Source organism: Aquarana catesbeiana, linkage group LG03 (genome assembly GCF_042186555.1).
Source record: "Aquarana catesbeiana isolate 2022-GZ linkage group LG03, ASM4218655v1, whole genome shotgun sequence".
NCBI classification, from domain to species: domain Eukaryota; kingdom Metazoa; phylum Chordata; class Amphibia; order Anura; family Ranidae; genus Aquarana; species Aquarana catesbeiana.
In genome coordinates, this window is record NC_133326.1 from 711,836,244 (window position 1) to 711,849,718 (window position 13,475).

The 13,475-nt window shown below is 43.5% G+C and overlaps 1 protein-coding gene across 1 annotated transcript in view; it reads right to left on the bottom strand.

Annotated features, from left to right (window-relative positions):
- Positions 1 to 11,960, bottom strand: part of MEPCE (methylphosphate capping enzyme) — a 56,576-nt gene extending 44,616 nt beyond the window's left edge. The window contains exons 1-2 of the mRNA XM_073623149.1: positions 11,830 to 11,960; positions 6,161 to 6,244 (exon numbers count right to left, since the gene is read on the bottom strand). The gene's annotated coding sequence lies outside the window, so the exon portion shown is untranslated. The remainder of the gene's footprint in view (positions 1 to 6,160; positions 6,245 to 11,829) is intronic.
- Between the last annotated feature and the right edge of the window lie 1,515 nt (positions 11,961 to 13,475).

Sequence of the window (13,475 nt, forward strand, 5' to 3'; positions counted from 1 at the left end):
TCATTGGTTCCATACTTCCTATGATTGGATACAGTACCCTTGTCACCCATGTAGTGATACCATTGGGTTCATACTTCCTATGATTGGATACACAGTACCCATTGTCACCCATGTAGTAATACCATTGGGTTTTTACTTCCTATGATTGGATACAGTACCCTTGTCACCCATGTAGTGATACCGTTGGGTCCATACTTCCTATGATTGGATACACCCATGTAGTGATACCATTGGGTCCATATTTCCTATGAATGGATACAGTACTCGTTGTCACCCATGTAGTGATACTATTGGGTCCATACTTTCTAATTTTGGATACAGTACCTGTTGTCACCCATGTAGTGATACCATTGGGTTCATACTTCCTATCATTGGATACAGTACGCGTTGTCACCCATGTAGTGATACTATTGGGTCCATACTTTCTAATTTTGGATACAGTACCTGTTGTCACCCATGTAGTGATACCATTGGGTCCATACTTCCTATGATTGGATACAGTATCCTTGTTACCCATGTACTGATACCATTGGGTTCATACTTCCTATGATTGGATATAGTACCCCTGTCACCCATGTAGTGATACCATTGGGTTCATACTTCCTGTGATTGGATACAGTACTCATTGTCACCCATGTAGTGATACTATTGGGTCCAAACTTCCTATTATTGGATACAGTACTCGTTGTCACCCATGTAGTGATACCATTGGGTCCATACTTCCTATGATTGGATACAGTATCCTTGTTACCCATGTAGTGATACCATTGGGTTCATACTTCCTATGATTGGATATAGTACCCCTGTCACCCATGTAGTGATACCATTGGGTTCATACTTCCTGTGATTGGATACAGTACTCATTGTAACCCATGTAGTGATACTATTGGGTCCAAACTTCCTATTATTGGATACAGTACTCGTTGTCACCCATGTAGTGATACCATTGGGTTCATACTTCCTATGATTGGATATAGTACCCGTTGTCACCCATGTAGTGATGCCATTGGGTCCATACTTCCTATTATTGGATACAGTACTCATCACCCATGTAGTGGTACTATTGGGTCTATACTTCCTAATATTGGATACAGTACCCATTGTCACCCATGTAGTGATACCATTGGGTCCATACTTCCTATGATTGGATACAGTACCCTTGTCACCCATGTAGTGATACCATTGGGTTCATACTTCCTATGATTGGATACAGTACCCGTTGTCACTCATGTAGGGATACTATTGGATCCATACTTCCTATGATTGGATACAGTACCCTTGTCACCCATGTAATGATAATATTGCGTTCGTACTTCCTATGATTGGATACAGTACCCGTTGTCTCCCATGTAGTGATACCATTGGGTTCATACTTCCTATGATTGGATACAGTAAAAGTTGTCACCCATGTAGTGATACCATTGGGTTCATACTTCCTATGATTGGATACAGTACCCTTGTCACCCATGTAGTGATACCATTGGGTCCATACTGCCTATGATTGGATATAGTACCCGTTGTCATCCATGTAGTGATACTATTGGGTCTCTATACTTCCTATTATTGGATACAGTACCTGTTGTCACCCATGTAATGATACTATTGGGTCCATACATCCTATGATTGGATTCAGTACCTGTTGTCACCCATTTAGTGATACCATTGGGTCCATACTTCGCTATGATTGGATACAGTACCCATTGTCACCCATGTAGTGATACCATTGGGTCCATACTTCCTATGATTGGATACAGTACCCTTATCACCCATGTAGTAATACCATTGGGTCCATACTTCCTATGATTGGATACAGTACTCGTTGTCATCCATGTAGTGATACCATTGGTTCCATACTTCCTATGATTGGATACAGTACCCTTATCACCCATGTAGTAATACCATTGGTTCCATACTTCCTATGATTGGATACAGTACCCTTGTCACCCATGTAGTGATACCATTGGGTTCATACTTCCCATGATTGGATACACAGTACCCATTGTCACCCATGTAGTAATACCATTGGGTTTTTACTTCCTATGATTGGATACAGTACCCTTGTCACCCATGTAGTGATACCATTGGGTCCATACTTCCTATGACTGGATACACCCATGTAGTGATACCATTGGGTCCATACTTCCTATGAATGGATACAGTACCCATTGTCACCCATGTAGGGATACCATTGGATCCACACTTCCTATGATTGGATACAGTACCCTTGTCACCCATGTAATGATAATATTGCGTCCATACTTCCTATGATTGGATACAGTACTCGTTGTCTCCCATGTATTGATACCATTGGGTTCATACTTCCTATGATTGGATACAGTACCTGTTGGCCCCCATGCAGTGACACCATTGCATCCATACTTCCGTTGATTGGATACAGTACCCGTTGTCTCCCATGTAGTGATACCATTGGGTTCATACTTCCTATGATTGGATACAGTACCCGTTGTCACCCATGTAGTGATACCATTGGGTTCATACTTCCTATGATTGGATATAGTACCCCTGTCCCCCATGTAGTGATACCATTGGGTTCATACCTCCTATGATTGGATACAGTACCCTTGTCACCCATGTAGTGATACCATTGGGTCCATACTTCCTGTGATTGGATACAGTACTCGTTGTCACCCATGTAGTGATACCATTGGGTTCATACTTCCTATGATTGGATATAGTACTCGTTGTCACCCATGTAGTGATACTATTGGGTCCATACTTCCTATTATTTGATACAGTACTCATCACCCATGTAGTGGTACTATTGGGTCTATACTTCCTAATATTGGATACAGTACCCGTTGTCACTCATGTAGTTATACCATTGGGCCCATACTTCCTATAATTGGATACAGTACCCGTTGTCACCCATGTAGGGATACCATAGGATCCATACTTCCTATGATTGGATACAGTACCCTTGTCACCCATGTAATGATAATATTGCGTTCGTACTTCCTATGATTGGATACAGTACCCCTTGTCTCCCATGTAGTGATACCATTGGGTTCATACTTCCTATGATTGGATACAGTAAAAGTTGTCACTCATGTAGTGATACCATTGGGTTCATACTTCCTATGATTGGATACAGTACCCTTATCACCCATGTAGTAATACCATTGGGTCCATACTTCCTATGATTGGATATAGTACCCGTTGTCACCCATGTAGTGATACCATTGGGTTCATACTTCCTATGATTGGATACAGTACCCTTGTCACCCATGTAGTGATACCATTATGTCCATACTGCCTGTGATTGGATACAGTACTTGTTATCACCCATGTAGTGATACCATTGGGTCCATACTCCCTATGATTGGATACAGTACCCGTTGTCACTCATGTAGTGATACTATTGGGTCTCTATACTTCCTATTATTGAACACAGTACCCGTTGTCACCCATGTAGTTATACTTTTGGGTCCATACTTCCTATGATTGGATTCAGTACCTGTTGTCACCCATGTAGTGATACCATTGGGTCCATACTTCGCTATGATTGGATACAGTACCCATTGTCACCCACGTAATAATACCATTGGGTCCATACTGCCTGTGATTGGATACAGTACTCGTTGTCACCCATGTAGTGATACCGTTGGGTCCATACTTCCTATGATTGGATATAGTACTCGTTGTCACCCATGTAGTGATACTATTGGGTCCATACTTCCTGTTATTGGATACAGTACTCATCACCCATGTAGTGGTACTATTGGGTCTATACTTCCTAATATTGGATACAGTACCTGTTGTCACCCATGTAGTGATACCATTGGGTCCATACTTCCTATAATTGGATACAGTACCCATTGTCACCCATGTAGGGATACCATTGGATCCACACTTCCTATGATTGGATACAGTACCCTTGTCACCCATGTAATGATAATATTGCGTCCATACTTCCTATGATTGGATACAGTACCCGTTGTCTCCCATGTATTGATACCATTGGGTTCATACTTCCTATGATTGGATACAGTACCCGTTGGCCCCCATGCAGTGACACCATTGCATCCATACTTCCGTTGATTGGATACAGTACCCGTTGTCTCCCATGTAGTGATACCATTGGGTTCATACTTCCTACGATTGGATACAGTACCCGTTGTCACCCATGTAGTGATACCATTGGGTTCATACTTCCTATGATTGGATATAGTACCCCTGTCCCCCATGTAGTGATACCATTGGGTTCATACTTCCTATGATTGGATACAGTACCCGTTGTCACCCATGTAGTGATACCATTCGGTCCATACTTCCTATTATTGGATACAGTACCCTTGTCACCCATGTAGTGATACCATTGGGTTCATACTTCCTATGATTGGATACAGTACTCATTGTCACCCATGTAGCGATACTATTGGGTCCAAACTTCCTATTATTGGATACAGTACTCGTTGTCACCCATGTAGTGATACCATTGGGTTCATACTTCCTATGATTGGATATAGTACTCGTTGTCACCCATGTAGGGATACTATTGGGTCCATACTTCCTATTATTGGATACACTACTCATCACCCATGTAGTGGTACTATTGGGTCTATACTTCCTAATATTGGATACAGTACCCGTTGTCACTCATGTAGTTATACCATTGGGCCCATACTTCCTATAATTGGATACAGTACCCGTTGTCACCCATGTATGGATACCATAGGATCCATACTTCCTATGATTGGATACAGTACCCTTGTCACCCATGTAATGATAATATTGCGTTCGTACTTCCTATGATTGGATACAGTACCCCTTGTCTCCCATGTAGTGATACCATTGGGTTCATACTTCCTATGATTGGATACAGTAAAAGTTGTCACTCATGTAGTGATACCATTGGGTTCATACTTCCTATGATTGGATACAGTACCCTTATCACCCATGTAGTAATACCATTGGGTCCATACTTCCTATGATTGGATACAGTACCCGTTGTCACCCATGTAGTGATACCATTGGGTTCATAATTCCTATGATTGGATACAGTACCCGTTGTCACCCATGTAGTGATACCATTGGGTTCATACTTCCTATGATTGGATACAGTACCCTTGTCACCCATGTAGTGATACCATTGGGTTCATACTTCCTATGATTAGATACAGTACCCTTGTTACCCATGTAGTGATACCATTGGGTCCATACTGCCTGTGATTGGATACAGTACTTGTTATCACCCATGTAGTGATACCATTGGGTCCATACTCCCTATGATTGGATACAGTACCCGTTGTCACTCATGTAGTGATACTATTGGGTCTCTATACTTCCTATTATTGAACACAGTACCCGTTGTCACCCATGTAGTTATACTTTTGGGTCCATACTTCCTATGATTGGATTCAGTACCTGTTGTCACCCATGTAGTGATACCAATGGGTCCGTACTTCGCTATGATTGGATACAGTACCCATTGTCACCCACGTAATAATACCATTGGGTCCATACTGCCTGTGATTGGATACAGTACTCGTTGTCACCCATGTAGTGATACCGTTGGGTCCATACTTCCTATGATTGGATATAGTACTCGTTGTCACCCATGTAGTGATACTATTGGGTCCATACTTCCTGTTATTGGATACAGTACCCCTGGTCACCCATGTAGTGATACCATTGGGTCCATACTTCCTATGATTGGATACAGTACTCATCACCCATGTTGTGGTACTATTGGGTCTATATTTCCTATGATTGGATACAATACCCGTTGTCACCCATGTAATGATAATATTGCGTCTAAACGTCCTATGATTGGATACAGTACCCATTGTCTCCCATGTAGTGATACCATTGGGTTCATACTTCCTATGATTGGATACAGTACCCTTGTCACCCATGTAGTGATACCATTGGGTCCATACTTCCTATGATTGGATACAGTACCCTTGTCACCCATGTAGTGATACCATTGGATTCATACTTCCTATGATTGGATACAGTACCCGTTGTCACCCATGTAGTGATACCATTGGGTTTATACTTCCTATGATTGGATACAGTACCCTTGTCACCCATGTGGTGATACCATTGGGTTCATACGTCCTATGATTGGATACAGTACCCGTTGTCACCCATGTAGTGATACCATTGGGTCCATATTTCCTATGATTGGATACAGTACCTGTTGTCACCCATGTAGTGAAACCATTGGACACGGTGTGGCACAGGTGCCTGTTGTAACTCCTGGCCAGCCAGAGGTCAGGTCCTGGAGGAATAAAGATCAGGAGTAGTCAGAAGCAGGTCCACTGATATTAACACAGTACAGCTGGCTCTCCTGTACCATCCCCAGCCCCATCAGTTCAAAAGGGGGGCCCAGGCACCTGGTGATTTTTCTTTCTTGTGAAAGGCTGATTAGCTGCTGGATTTTTTTTAGAAGCAGCGGGAAGGGATGTCCCCCCCCACACACACACACACAACGTCATGACATAATTTCCAGTCTAGGGAGGAAATTTTTTTAAAGAATAATCGTCTATGGAAATTTTATAATGATCGTAGCTTGTCACTATTCCATAAGCGTGTGCAATTTTTAAGTATCAATTTTCTTGGCGTAACGTCATCTTTTATAATGTACCAAAAAAATTGGGTTATCTAACTGTATTTTTTTCCCAAAAAATTGCATTTGAAAAACCGCTGTGCAAATACTGTGCAACATACAAAACTGCAAGGATCGCCATTTTATTCTCTAGGATCTTTGCTAAAACTTAAAAATAAAATAAATAAATAAATAAAAATATACAGTGCATTGAAAAAGTATTCATACCCCTTGAATTTTTCCACATTTTGTCATGTTGCAACCAAAATCGTAAATGTATTTTATTGGGTTTTTATGTGATAGACCAACACAAAGTGGCACATAATTGTGAAGTGGAAGGAAAATGATAAATGATTTTCAACAGCTGCAAGTTATTTTGGGGATGTCTCTACCAGCTTTGCACATCTAGAGCGTGACATTTTTGTCCATTCTTCTTTGCAAAATATCTCAAGCTCTGTCAGATTGGATGGAGAGCGTCTGTGAACAGCAATTTTCAAGTCTTGCCACAGATTCTCAATTGGATTTAGGTCTGGACTGTGACTGGGCCATTCTAACACATGAATATGCTTTGATCTAAACCATCCCATTGTAGCTCTGGCTGTATGTTTAAGGTCGTTGTCCTGCTGGAAGGTGAACCTCCTCCCCAGTCTCAAGTCTTTTGCAGACTCTAACAGGTTTTCTTCTAAGATTGTCCTGTATTTGGCTCCATCCATCTTCCCATCAACTCTGACCAGCTTCCCTGTCCTTGCTGAAGGAAAGCATCCCCACAACATGATGCTGCCACCACCATGTTTCACAGTGGGGATGGTGTGTTCAGGGTGATGTGTAGTGTTAGTTTTCCGCCACACATAGCGTTTTGCTTTTAGGCCAAAAAGATCAATTTTGGTCTCATCTGCCCAGATCACCTTCTTCCGCGTGTTTGCTGTGTCCCCCACATGGCTTCTCGCAAACTTCTTATGACTTTCAATAATGTCTTTCTTCTTGCCACTCTTCCATAAAGGGCAGATTTGTGGAGAGCACGACTAATAGTTGTCCTGTGGACAGATTCTCTCACCTGAGCTGTGGATCTCTGCAGCTCCTCCAGAGTTACCATGGACCTCTTGGCTGATTCTGATTAATGCTCTCCTTGCCCGGCCTGTCAGTTTAGGTGGACGGCCATGTCTTGGTAGGTTTGCAGTTGTGCCATACTCTTTCCATTTTCGAATGATGGATTGAACAGTGCGCTGTGAGATGTTGAAAGCTTTAGATATTTTTTTTATAACCTAACCCTGCTTTAAACTTCTCCACAACTTTATCCCTGACCTGTCTGGTGTGTTCCTTGTCCTTCATGAGGCTGTTTGTTCACTAAAGTTCTGTAACAGACCTCTGAGGGCTTCAAAGAACAGCTGTATTTATACTGAGATTAAATTACACACAGGTGGACTCTATTTACTAATTAGGTGACTTCTGAAGGCAATTGGTTCCACTAGATTTTAGTTAGGGGTATCAGAGAAAAGGGGGCTGAATACAAATGCACCCCACACTTTTCACATATTAATTTGTAAAAAAAATTGTAAAACCATTTACCATTTTCCTTCCACTTCACAATTATGTGCCACTTTGTGTTGGTCTATCACATAAAATCCCAATAAAATACATCTACATTTTTGGTTGTAACATGACAAAATGTGGAAAATGTCAAGGGGTATGAATACTTTTTCAAGGCACTGTGTATAAATATAAATAAATAAATATATATATATATATATATATATATATATATATATATAATGATTGGGGTTTCTAAGTAATTTTCTAGCAAAAAATACATACAGAGCTTTTGGGGCGGGGGGGGGGGGGGAGCAGGTACTTGAATTTGACATGCTCCCACTTCCATTCGCGGAAGTTCTTCCTCAAGTCTTCTGGGACACATGACGATCCTAGAAGACCAGTCACCGAGCACCCCATGCCGCTCGCACATGTGCAGTGGGCACCCGGCTGTGAAGCCACAAGCTGTCACAGCTGGGTTCCCATAGTAGAGGTGGCGGCACCAAGAGAGAGGACACCCAAACATTATACAGTGGATATAAAAAGTCTTCACACCCCTGTTAAAATGTCAGGTTTCTGTGACGTAAAAAAAAAATGCGACAAAAATAAATAATTTCAGAACTTTTTCCACCTTTACTGTGACCTATAAGCTGTACAACTCAATTGAACAACAAACTAAAATCTTTTAGGGGGGAAGTAAAACTAAAAAAAAAAGCAAAATAATGTGGTTGCATAAGTGTGCCCACCCTCTTATAACTGGGGATGTAGCTGTGTTCAGAATTAAGCAATCACATTCAAACTCATGTTAAATAGGAGTCAGTACACACCTGCCATCATTTAAAGTGCCTCTGTGACCCTAAATAAAAGTTCGGCTGTGCTAGTAGGTCTTTCCTGACGTTTTCTTAGTCGCATCCTACAGCAATAGCCATGGTCCGCAGAGAGCTTTCAAAGCATCAGAGGGATCTCATTGTTAAAAGGTATCAGTCAGGAGAAGGGTACGAGGCATTAGATCTATCATGGAACACAGTGAAGACAGTCATCATCAAGTGGAGAAAATATGGCACAACAGTGACATTACCAAGAACTGGACGTCCCTCCAAAATTGATGAAAAGACGAGAAGAAAACTGGTCAGGGAGGCTGCCAAGAGGCCTACAGCAACATTAAAGGGGCTGCAGGAATATCTGACAAGTACTGGCTGTGTGGTGACAACAATATCCCGTATTCTTCATATGTCTGGGCTATAGGGGAGAGTGGCGAGGCGGAAGCCTTTTCGTACGAAGAAAAACATCCAAACCAGGCTAAATTTTGCAAAAACACATCTGAAGTCTCCCAAAAGCATGTGGGAAAATGTGTTATGGTCTGATGAAACCAAGGTTGGACTTTTTGGACATGGTTCCAAAAGATCTTTGGTGCAAAATCAACACTGCACATCTCCAGAAGAACACCATACCCACCGTTAAGCATGGTGGTGGCAGCATCATGCTTTGGGGATGTTTTTCTTCTGCTGGAACAGGGACCTTCAAGGTAGAGGGAGTCAAGGTAGAGGGAATTATGAACAGCTCCAAATACCAGTCAATACTGGCACAAAACCTTCAGGCTTCTGTTAGAAAGCTGAACATGAAGTGGAACTTCATCCTTCAACATGACAACGACCCAAAGCCTACATCCAAATCAACAAAGGAATGGCTTCGCCAGAAGAAGATTAAAGTTTTGGAACGGCCCAGCCAGAGCCCAGACCTGAATCCCATTGGAAATCTGTGGGGTGATCTGAAGAGGGCTGTGCACAGGAGATGTCCTCGCAATCTGACAGATTTGGAGTGTTTCTGCAAAGCAGAGTGGGCAAATATTGCCAAGATGTGCCATGTTGATAGACTCAAAAACCCAAAAAGACTGAGTGCTGTAATAAAATCAAAAGGTGCTTCAGCAAAGTATTAGTTTAAGGGTGTGCACACTAATGCAACCAGATTATTTTTACTTCCCTCCACCTAAAAGATGTTGTTCAACTGAGTTGCACAGTTTATAGGTCACATTAAAAAGGTGGAAAAAGTTCTAAAATGATTTATCTTTGTCTCATTTTTTTTACATCACAGAAACCTGAAATTTTACCAGGGGTGTGTAGACTTTATATATATATATATATATATATATATATATATATATACACTATATTACCAAAAGTATTGGGACACCTGCCTTTACATGTACATGAACTTTTAACAGCATCTCAGTCTTAGTCCGTAGGGTTCAATATTGCGTTGGCCCACCCTTTGCAGCTATAACAGCTTCAACTCTTCTGGGAAGGCCGTCCACAAGGTTTAGGAGTGTGTCTATGGGAATGTTTGACCATTCCTCCAGAAGCACATTTGCGAGGTCAGGCACGTTGAGGTCAGGACAGTCAAGTTCCTCCACCCCAAACCATCCATGTCTTTATGGACCTTGCTTTCTGCACTGGATCTCAGTCATGTTGGAACAGGAAGGGGCCATCCCCAAACTGTTCCTACAAAGTTGGGAGCATGAAATTGTCCAAAATGTCTTGGTATGCTGACACCTTAAGAGTTCCCTTCACTGGAACTAAGGGGCCAAGCCCAACCCCTGAAAAACAACCCCCACACAATAATCCCCCCTCCACCAAATGATTTGGAGCTCTGCAAAGCACTGTGGACCCTATTGCACTGTGAAGCACGCATTGTGACGCAACGCTCTCGTGCGTCATGGCGCATTGTATTAAGCAGCTCATTCACACTATTGGATTACCGTAACATGCGTATGTTTTTAAGGTGCGGTGCCATGCATTGCGTTTTGCTGCCCATTCATCCTATGCAAGCTGCCAGAGTCCTGCAAAGCACCATGAACCCATTCGCACTGTGACGCAGCGCTTTGTGACGCCGCACTCTCGCGCATCAAGGCACATTATATTAACCACTTGCCGACCGCCGCACGCCGATATAGGTTGGCACAATGGCAGCGGTGAGCAAATGGGTGTACTTGTTCGTTCCCTTTAATTGGCGGGGCTAGTGGGCGCGCGCGCCCGCTGCGTACAGCGTGACTGTGCCCACGGGTCCCGCGGACTCGGTGTCCGGCGATCGTGTCACAGAACAGGGAGATGCCTATGTAAACAAGGCATTTCCCTGTTCTGCCTTGTGACATGACAGGGATCTACTGCTCCCTGTCATCGGGAGCGGTAATCGCTGTCATATCAGTGGTAGCCCATCCCCCCCCACAGTTAGAATCACTCCCTAGGACACACCTAACCCCTTGATCGCCCCCTAGTATTTAACCCCTTCCCTGCCAGTGTCATTTACACAGTAATCATCGCATTTTTATAGCCCTGATCGCTGTATAAATGACAATGGTCCCAAAATAGTGTCAAAAGTGTCCGATGTGCCCGCCGCAATGTCGCAGTCATGATAAAAATTGCTACGAATGTTGCACTGCAGTGCACATCTACAGTGCAGGACCGTGTATCCTGCGTGGACGGCGCTCGGTGTGTGGAGGTTCACAGATCTTCATTGCACACAGTGTGGAATGCAGCGAGATGGGACTTGTCTGGGACGGGCCCCGGGGGGGGCTGAGATCCCGGTATCCCTCCTTGGATGCACGTTCCTGTGCCCCTGCCAGCTGCTCCCTGGGGCTCTCCGCATATGGCACCATCATCTGCGTGGGAGGAACTCTGGGCTAACAGCTAAAATTGAGCTTCCTATATGGGGGGGGGGGGGGGGCGCTGTATTACCTTTCAATACATTTGTATTTCTGTCCATCCAGTCCTGAGATTGACACAGCTCTGCACAGTGCAGGTTGACCTGACCTGAGCTTTCTTAGTTTAACAAAGCTAGGTAAATGCCTGTGATTTGACAGTGAAGGAGCAGCAGCAGCAGACCGATGAGCTCCCCCTCCTGGCCACTTTGCTCTCTACTATCAGGAGGTTCCTTGTCAGCTTATCCACATACAGCACACCTGATATGGGTAGAGCAAATCCAGGATCTGTGACTTCCACCTTCACAGAGACCTCCATGTTAAGTGCACCATGGCTGCCATTCCCAGCCACCTTCTGAAAATGCTAGTTACCTGGCTACGCCTGTCTTCATAATTCCTAAATTACCCCCCGAGAACAAGCATGCAGCCAGTGAATGTGGGGATTCCTTATGCGTAGTTCGTTCTGGATGACAGATTTGGCATTGAAGCCGACGTATCGGCGAGCCTAGCCAGGAAACACGCATTTTTCAGATAAGGAAGGTCTGCAAAGCCAAATCTTTTTTTTTTCGTTAGGAATGTCGATTTTGACGATTTCTCACGTGACAGGTTCCCTTTTATCTGTAATATTGTGTTTGTTTGTGTTTTTTTTTTTTTTTTTTATTTCAGTCCAGGGCGGGGAAAATGCGGAGCACACGTCGGCTCTGCGTTCTGCAATCCGTCTCAAAGAAGTGACGTCACAACAATCCGCCATAACCGAGGTAGCCACAAGAGGGCGATGCGGTGCAACTCGTCGGGAAATTCTTCCAGTGAATCTCAAGGCTTCCATAAAAGTTTTCTGCCTTCGGCTTCATTTACACCTGAGCGTCGCGCTTTTGAGCTTTTTTTTAAGTATTTGTGTACGGTGTTTTTAACCACTTGCTTACCGGGCACTTAAACCCCCCTCCTGCCCAGACCAATTTTCAGCTTTCAGCGCTGACGCACTTTGAATGACAATTGCGCGGTCATACAGCGCTGTACTCATATGAAATTTTTATAATTTTTTTCACACAAATAGAGCTTTCTTTTGGTGGTATTTAATCATCGCTGGGGTTTTTATTTTTTGCTAAACAAACAAAAGATGGAAAGTTTTGAAAAAAAAAGTAATGTTTCATAGTTTGTTATAAAATTTTGCAAGCAGGTAATTTTTCTTCTTCATTGATATGCGCTGATGAGGTGGCACTGGTGGGCACTGATAGGCTGCACTGATAGGCACAGATAGGGCGGCACTGATGGGTGGCACTGATGGACACTGAAGGGCACCGAAGGACACCGATAGGTGTTACTGATAGGCACTGATAGGTGACACTGATGGGCAGCACTGTTGATGAGGCACTGATGGGTGGCACTGATGGGTGGCACTTTGGGCACTGATGGGTGGCACTGTGGGCACTGGTAGGCGGCACTGTTGTGCAATGGTAGGTGGCACTGGTAGGTGGCACAGGTGGAACAGATGAGCAGGCTGCTGCTCTCCTTGATCGGGACCGATGTCCCTCTGACAGCCGCCGGTGATCGACTTTTTTTTTTTCTCCTCACGCTGTCAGCGCGAGGAGGAAAAATAGCCCATTACCGGCTCTGTTTACATCACATGATCAGCTGTCATTGGCTGAGAGCTGATCACGTGGTTAGGGGTCGGGATCGACCCCT